We start from the raw sequence: 7,859 nt of genomic DNA, 5'->3' as shown, positions 1-7,859 counted from the left end.
TTTCACTCAAAATGTATTTCTGACGTCATTCCTTTATTGAAAAACAAAAAGAGGCCATTTTCTGACGTCCTATTGGTTTACGTCCAGTTCTTCGTAAACTAATGGAGAACATGATTTATGAACATATAAATACTTATTTTAATGATAATAAGTTAGACACACATACAGTGAGAAACGTTCTGACTGACACTGACCCAAATGACAGATGATTGGTTGTGGGAAATGGATCAAAATAACATCATTGGTGTGATATTATTAGACTTTTGATCTAATTGATCAAAAAATTTTGTTGAAAAAATTTGAATGCTATGGATTTACGGTAACTCCGGTGCAGTTTATTGGAAGTTATTTACATACTAGGAAACAAAGGGTTTATTATAATGTGTGTTACTCAGATATTAAAATATTTACCTAAACAGTTAATTTCATATGTCTCATTTAAACTATTGTTCAGTCGTTTGGTCGAACACTTCATTAAAAATGTGAAAAAGTTACAATTAGTGCAAAACAAAGCTGCACGAGTGTCTCTAGAATGTGTTTTCAGAACGAGTGTAGAAAATATGAGATGGTTGTGTACAATAAGTAACTTTCTAAAAAGTATTAATATTACCTTTTATGTTTTACCAAAAGTTGCCAATATGTACGTCTATAAATCAACGTACAGTTATATTTAGAGCCATACAGGAATGGAATCACTGACCACATTATATTATATTATATTATGTTTTTATTATTACATTATATTAAAGAACAAAAAAACAGTGATAGCTTTAAAATGATATTGTGAACATTTAGAAGAATTCTAAACATTTTTTATCTGAATTACTGTTGTAACTAAACAATAAGCTTGATTGTGTTTTTTGCCTATAAAAATGTATTGATAATGTACGGTAGAGTATTAGGACCACAGAAGAAAACAAAATGTCAGAGGTAAAAAAAAAAATTTAAAAAACATTTAATGTAATTCAAGAAAAAAATTTGAAAATTGGTAAACTATACTTAACGTTAAACTATCCATTAAGGATTTTGTAACCAGGACTTAAAGGTACAAGTCACCATTTTGCAGATTTTTAGTTGCATTTTCAAAATATAATGAGCACAGCAGACTGAATCAGTGGAAAGGTTAACAAATGATATCTTCTATAAACATAGAAAAAAAGCACAGGATTAATAATAATGTAATCTTTCCATCACAGAATTTAACCCCAGTCTCCCACGTGACATGCGGGGAATCGAACCATCAAACTAACGAGGAATCACGTGAGCACTTTGAAGTAACATCTGTAATTAAATTAAAGTATAGTTTAACCACTTCCTCAAACTGCATGGCAGGCATTTTGCACAAGCGTTATTTATTTATTTTTTTACCTCAGATATTTTTTGTCTTTATTGGCCCTAAAAAATGTCGACATTGATTTTCAACTTTTTTTTACCTCCAAAAAAAAACCAATTTCAACTTTTTTTAGTCTTCAATTTTTTTTCTGTGTTGTTATTGCATACATTAAAACATTAAACAGTAAAGAAAAACGTTTTGTTTATCCTTCTTTGACATTTAGGTAGAAAAATGCCTTTAATTTCAATCATAATGTTTTGAAATTTAAAAATAAAAATCAAACAGCCACTTGATTTTGGTTTTTCCAAGTATCCTTTTCTGAATTAAAATTCCAAAGACAAAAATGAACTTACCTCTGTTAACACTGAAGTCTTTAATGTGTTAATGTCAGCGTTCACACCAAAGGCCAGAGATGTGATCAGTGTTTACTGTGACTGAATTATGAATACAGCAAAGATCAGAACTGTTCATACGATGCATCTGTGAAATCTGGTGACTCATGACAGCAGAATGTGACGAAGCAGGACGTGATTCTTACAAATTCTCCATTTCCTTCCGAGGGACTAACTTACGCAAACATGCTATTTTTAAAAGTGGTTCATGGGCCGTTAGAGGGACATCCATCACCTAGGATTGAAAAAGACAGTGGAATGAAGCTTTTAAACATGTTGGAAATGTGACCTATTTGCTCTGCTTGTTGCCTTAGAGCAAAATAAAGAGTAAACAGTTGTAGATAGTGACCAGTACGCACACACCAGCCAAAACATTATGATCCTCTGCAGCTGAAGTGAATTATAATGATTTTCTAGTGTCATCAGTGAAAGCCTGGAAAGAACAGCAGAAGAAAATTTGATTTGTCATCAATATGTATGATGTGGTACAGGTGTAATGGGGCTAGAAATGATTAGACATGATTACTAATAAAGTAGTGGGAATAGTCGGGATCACATGATTTATAGGGAAGTAAGGTTTTCAAATCCTGCTCAAATAATAAAGCTGAGGAAAACACCTTTTATGACTGTTCAGAAATGTAGACAAATCAACACCAAATGTCTGCTCATATTAAATAGTTTGTGTTGGCCAATGATGACGTCGCCTTGATCCGTCCCCCAAACAAACACCCACAAGTCTCACTGTGTGTTATGAACATTCCTTTAGCAACAATTCAGAAAATAAATCTTAGTTATGGGATTGAGATGAAATAATTCATTTAAGTGCAGATGGTTGGAATGACTGTTGTCCATCATGGAGAACGATTCCTGAAGATGAAGTTAACCTTCAGAGTGTAAAACTCATTTTTGAAAGAATAGTTTTTTTTTCAAAGACCAAGTTGATGAATTAACTCATTAAATCCCCCTTAACGTTCACTTAAAATGTAAAAACCAACATTAAGCCACTTCAGGAGGTTGATAACATACAGAGCTAGTGGTAGTTTAGATGATCCAGGAGGAAACATGTGGAAAAAAGTGTATTTTTACTATGAAATATTTTAATATGCAAAAAACAAACAAACACAAGGCCACCTTAGTTTAACTGCACTGCATTGCAAAGCCAGAAAATGATAAACATAAAACAATAGTCTACTGTAAGTAAGAATGTATTTATTTATATATTTATATATTTATGTTATTTACTGCGATGTAAAGCTACAGAAGCTAAAACTTTGCTTAGAGCAGCACTACTGTACAATGAGTCTACAGGACATTATAGGTTCTCTCTCTGTATCACAGCAGTAGTGGTTCATTAAACTATTCATGTAAATCACCCACATGTTAAAAACATATATGTATACATTCTCATCTCGTCCACTGAGTATCACATCATGTCTAAGGGATTAGGATTATTATTAGGAATAATAATGTAACAAAGAAATGCTGTCAGTTATGCCTCTCATCATTGGCTGGTTTCTATTTCCTGCTGGGAAATATCATTAGAATGGTTCACTTTTAATGGTACATTAATAAGAGAAATTTGATCATAAATGTTTTTGAACTAAAAGACCCAAATCCTAAATAAAATGTGTTTTCTGAAACACAAAAAACTGCTTCTCGGCCTCAGCGACAATGAAAGGTCTCTGGGAAAAAGCATTGTGTAGTGAAGACTCAATGATTGATCTGTGATATTAACGCTCAAAACAAACCACTCTCATACCGTTGCCATACCAACGCACTGAGAACATGGAGCTAGCTCTGCAGCTAATTAAACAGCTAACCTCAGGTCAAATCCAGATCCAACTTTTGCATCCAAAATAAATGCACAAGACGACCATTTAATTCACCTTGCAAACTTAAAAAATACACTAAGAATTTACATAAAACCAAACAAAAAGCCTCCACAGATCATATCTGTCGGTAAAATCGATCCATGTAATAAATCCCAATTAATGTCTACACTTTGCATCGTTCAGTGGCTGATTGGATCCAAGTGTTTTGGGTTTTACTGACGACATTCATGGTTTGACATCAAGTGTCCTGCAGTCCCTCCCACTGGGTCTGGCATTCAGGTACAGCTCCCTCCCACCCCCTATAAAGCCCCTCATGTTAGCAACTGACATTGACACAAGTCTGTACTGCTTTGGAATTAAACTGGTTTGAAATTGTGCAAATTTCAGGTGAATGTTCATTGTACGACACATTCTACAGTAGAGGCTGAGGTAAGTGACCCTGTGATTGTTTCCTATACTGTAAATACAACAGTCCATGAATGTAACCCTGATTATCCATCTACACTTACAGCAGCCAAAATGCAATTATCAGTGCGCACCATCATCTGCTGCTGTGTTTTTATCACGGTCCTTCCACCAGGAAAAGGTGCGACAGAGAAGCCCCCCAGCAGCCTGGACAAGATGTGAGCAGATGTAAACAGCTGGAGCATTGTGTAGTATAGATTTAATGTAACGATAAAACCCATAATGTCTACATCAGGGGGGGTCCAGATCTCAGTCTCTGCATATATTGATTATTGATGTTTTACAGCTGTATCGACACTGCACTAATATTTAATACACATCATCTGAAAGATTCTAATGTTATGTAATCTTGTTTGTTTTATCCTTATTGATATTTTATGTTTGTTTATGTAAATGAAAACTACTTGTGAATACTTTTCTTATGCAATGCAATATTTTGTTGGAATAACATTAGTCAATAGATACTGCTTTGCTTTTTTCTCCTATATTTTGCTGAATAAATGATCTGATTATAATGACCGTTGATGAATACATGTTGATTCATAAATCCTCATGGTCAGAAAACTCATTTTTATCACTAAATAAGTCAAAATCATTTCTTTAAATCCATCAACAACAAAAGAAATCTCTCCTCTTCCCTGTGCATGACTTCTTTTTTTAGGTTTACAGAATATCTGCACGTCTTCATAAAGAAATATCTGTGCAACAGCTTCATAACAGACACAGAAGAGACTTTAAACAGTGACGATGGACCACAACTCACTCCTTCATCTTCAGCAAGGTAAGAAAACACTTTATTTAGATTATTCATTATTAGATTACAGTCAGGCAAAAGTCAACATCTGCTTTAGAGTTTTACAATTTAAGAGCAATTGTTGTAAATCATGTAAAATCCCACAGAAAAAAGCTGGACAATCAAGACTTGTCCTAATGTATTTTTAAATATAAATACAATAATGAAAATATATTACACCTTAGTTAGAACTTTTGGATTTACAATAATTATTATTATTATTATTATTAATAATAATAATAATAATAATAATAATAATAATTTAATTTAATTTAATTTAAGTTCCTCCTCCCACAATGGCAGCCCTGCTATAACTTATACACATAAATAATGTAATTCAGATTCAGACCATATTTCTCAAGCAGAAAATGTGGGAGGAGCTTGCAGACATTCCAAAAATAGTAAAGGAAATTAAAAGAAAAAATAAATAAATAAATAAGAAAATAAATAAACAAGACTTTAAACAAATAAAAATAAAAGAGGTCTTTAAAAAGACCTACAAAATTGAGATGAAAAGGTGTTGTATATAATTCTGACTTAAAAGTCAGAATGATTTTATAGTTTTTATTCATTAAAATATGGTTCACATGGTTGTAGTGAAAAAATGCAACTGAGAAAGAAAGAAAATAAACAATTACATGATATGAATTACGAGGCACCAGCAGACCCCTGTGACCCTAAGGAGGAAAATGGATGGATGGATGGATGGATGGATGGATGGATGGATGGATGGATGTATTATATGAGTACATTCCAATAAAAATGCTACATCATAAACAAAGCTGATGACATCACTTCTGTGTTGCTGTTTTCCAGCTCAGCTCCACCAATGAGGACCAAAAGGTCGGGACCCTTCCAGTCCTCTGGTTGTTTACTCATCACGTGTATTTACCACGACTTGTTTGATCGTCTGTACCAGCTGAACACCAAGCAGAAAGAGGAGAAAGCTCCTCCCAAAAAGTTAGGCGTGCATGGTTATGGACGCCGCCGACGCCGCTCCCTCCTGGATGTTGTTCATCTGGGCCTGTGCAGAGAGAGACAGAGAAGCTGGTGTTCCACTCAGTAAATACATAAATACATAAATACATCATACAGGCACGTAGAGGAGGTCAAAACATCACAGAATCACTGAGGACCAGCTCCGACCAGATGTGGAACAGATGAAGATGAGATAGTGTTAGAACAGCAGGAAGAAACGTGTCTACGGTTGGGGTCAATTATATTTGTAATTGTGTCATTAATAATTGCAATTATATATCATTGTAATTTTAAAAATCTGTTGCTGTCGTAACTGTAATTAAATTGTAATTGAGTTCAGATAATTAACTTTGTAATTGTAATTACCATGAAAACTAGAAAAATTGTCAATTATGATTTAACTGTGCAACCATGTTACAGTTCTATGTGTACAGTTCTACACATATGTAGTTAATAATTAATAAAATATGTTTCATATCAAGCTTTCACACTTTTTACCATTTTGAAAGAGTTAAATCTAAGAGTACAGTGACACAAACAGGCTCAGACGCCCACAACAAAAATAATAAAATCTATATTTTCATTGATTAGGAAAACTAACAAGGTAATCAATAAATAGGAAATAAATTAGATGATAAATATTAGATTTTAGTGTATTTTACAGCTGATTTAGGACCCGTTAGCATTAGAGATGCTAACAGAAAGCTAACACAAGAAGAACATTAACTTTTATTAGGTTATTTATTTTAGGATCAATAATTGCTATTGAAATTTAGTAATTGTGAACATAATTGTAATTGAATTTATGGGGATACAAAATAATTGGAATTTAATTGTAATTGGAAAAAAATGCTGGTCACAGTAATCATAATTGAATTGTAATTGAACATGGATAATTGCAAACATAATTGTAACTGAACAATGTAATTGACCCCAAACCTAAACGTGTCTGATCATCCTTATACAGTATATGACAGACATAAATATGCCATGTTTACATGCTTTTTATTCATGACACTTTTTAAATTCATCTTCAAAATTGCGGGGAGATAATTTTCACTGGACTGTAAAGTAGAAATCTACTCAGAAGAGTTTCTGCTCAATGTTGAAACATGCAAAGGTCCTTATTAAGTACGTGTGTTATAGTGTATTTTGAAGGAAACATGCATTACAAAACATTTGTTTTTATTTTTTTATTTTCATATTTAAAGGGATGCTCAACTGAAATGATAAAGACTTTCATATTTAACCTTGACTAGTAGGAGTGGCCAGTTACAAGCTGCAAATGCAATAAAAAGCACTTTAAAAGCACGTTTGTGGAGGTTGCCAGGTCACATGTGAAGGTCAAACTGTGACGTAGTGATTACTCAAGGAAGTGTTTCATTAACGTAACTCCAGCTGTGTTAAATGTAGCCTGCAGATGTATTATAGACATATAAAGTTAGTTTGGACTGTCACTAAAACAATGAATGCTGTGCTGCCATCTAGTGTCACAGGAAGTCACGTGAAACTGACTGTTTTTGTTCCTCATGGCCTGAATAAAATAGACATATAAAGTTAGAAGCAGATACCTGCCGGGATAATACAATATGATATAGATATAAGTGTTTATTTTAAGGTCCAGTAGCTACACAGTTTATTAATGGGACTATACTAATAAAATAAAGTTCATTTACACATACATGTATTTTGCTTTTTTTCCTCATTTTAATCACATTAAAACGAGATTTAGATGCTATGCGTTAAAATTTTTAAAATCTAATGTACTTTTAAATTTGTTTTTACAGAATTCCACCTCAATAATCCTATCAATTTAATTAATTATTTGCATTGTACATCTGCTTAAACTATAGTTGCTATATCAAAGAGAATATCAAATGTAACATTCAAATAAAGTGTTTAAAGTGTTCCTAAAATTCATAAGTTAAGACCCAAACATATGTGGTGAAATCAGTGTCAGTTAAGTGTTGTAATGTTATTTCCTCAAACTAAAAAAGTGGAAAGATGTCAGAAACACAGCAATGCAGGACAAAAACCTGCTAGTTTTTATTTCAATTTTGCCATAT

This window comes from Gouania willdenowi, chromosome 6 (genome assembly GCF_900634775.1).
Source record: "Gouania willdenowi chromosome 6, fGouWil2.1, whole genome shotgun sequence".
NCBI classification, from domain to species: Eukaryota; Metazoa; Chordata; class Actinopteri; order Blenniiformes; family Gobiesocidae; genus Gouania; species Gouania willdenowi.
Note: the sequence above shows the minus strand (reverse complement) of the source record.